The following is a 1,171-nucleotide window of genomic DNA, read 5'->3' as shown; positions in this document are numbered from 1 at the left end:
ATCATTTTGCGTGCAACTTAAAATTTAACAAAACCAACCTCTAAACCACGCTCAGGGTCTCATTCTGAGCGTTTTGATATATATATATATATATATATATATATATATATATATATATATATATATATATATATATATATATATATATATATATAAGAGATCAGCGGAATAAGATCAAACGGACAGATAGGAAGTAAGAATGCAGTATGATAAACGAAAGGAAATTATAAACTTGTAAAGCAGATATCAAGGGCACACCGGAATGGCTGACAAACCCAGGTTTTTGAAAACAAAGAAACCAAAGCGGCGGCAGAGCCGCACAGGATCGGTGAGTGGAGAAGGGAGATATGAAAAATAGAACTTGAAATTTATTGAAACCGAAAGAAAAGCTTACAAAGAGTTTTTCCCTAGGCAGAGCTTCTCTCTCTAAATCCTGGTTTTGAGACTATCTGAAAGGGTGCCTCACAAAGGGAACGAGGACTCCTTTAAATAGACTCAATTTTCACTGTTTCTACAGTGTCGATAATATTTACCGGAACTGTTACAAAACTTTTACAAATTACATTATTAAGAGGTACCGACAAATTAGTTACAATAATTCATGATTACTACAACTAATTAATCGTCGTCTAACGATATACCAAAACAGTCATCCTCATTCTGGTAGAATGGATCATCTTCTTAGTCATCATTAGTCTCAGATGATTCGACTTCCTTCTTGGGAGGTTCTTCTTCCACTTCCTGTTGAAGTAGTTGGAGAACTTCTTTAAGATTCTAAGCAAGACTCTCTTTAGATTTTGAGCTTGCTAAGAATGCTGCAAGTTGCGACTTTTGATTCAGAAACAAAGATGTCTCCGGATCAGCAGGTTTGAGGAACTCAGGATTGCTCTGGAACCAGTTCTTGACTTGTTCTGGAGCAGCCTTTGAGGTATCGAATTGTGACCACCATTTTACAAAGGCGTGTCTCTGCAATGGTGGATACTGTTTGCTGTTTTCGGTTTTTTCGTATCTGTATTGCCATGAAAAAATCCATGACAAAGAAAAACTGGAAAAGTACTTTAAATCTGCCGGAATTCGTGATTCCTTGCTATTGTAGAGCTTGTTGAATTGTTGGAATCCCTGTTGGACTTCTTCTGGGAATATCTGTGGAATTGGTCCGAAGTAGTTCCAC

The 1,171-nt window shown here is 36.7% G+C and overlaps 2 non-coding genes across 2 annotated transcripts; one reads left to right on the top strand and one right to left on the bottom strand.

Annotated features, from left to right (window-relative positions):
- The first annotated feature begins 433 nt into the window (after positions 1-433).
- Positions 434-506, top strand: MIR10408 (microRNA MIR10408). Its single transcript, NR_161667.1, has one exon. It is a non-coding gene; the product is annotated as a microRNA MIR10408 (primary transcript).
- A 67-nt stretch (positions 507-573) lies between these two features.
- On the bottom strand, positions 574-629 carry MIR4411 (microRNA MIR4411). The gene has a single exon (NR_048751.1). It is a non-coding gene; the product is annotated as a microRNA MIR4411 (primary transcript).
- Between the last annotated feature and the right edge of the window lie 542 nt (positions 630-1,171).

The sequence above is a fragment of the Glycine max genome, chromosome 1 (assembly GCF_000004515.6).
Source record: "Glycine max cultivar Williams 82 chromosome 1, Glycine_max_v4.0, whole genome shotgun sequence".
Classification (NCBI taxonomy): Eukaryota; Viridiplantae; Streptophyta; class Magnoliopsida; order Fabales; family Fabaceae; genus Glycine; species Glycine max.
The sequence above is the reverse complement of the archived record's forward strand: the minus strand, read 5'-3'. Positions and strand labels throughout refer to the sequence as shown.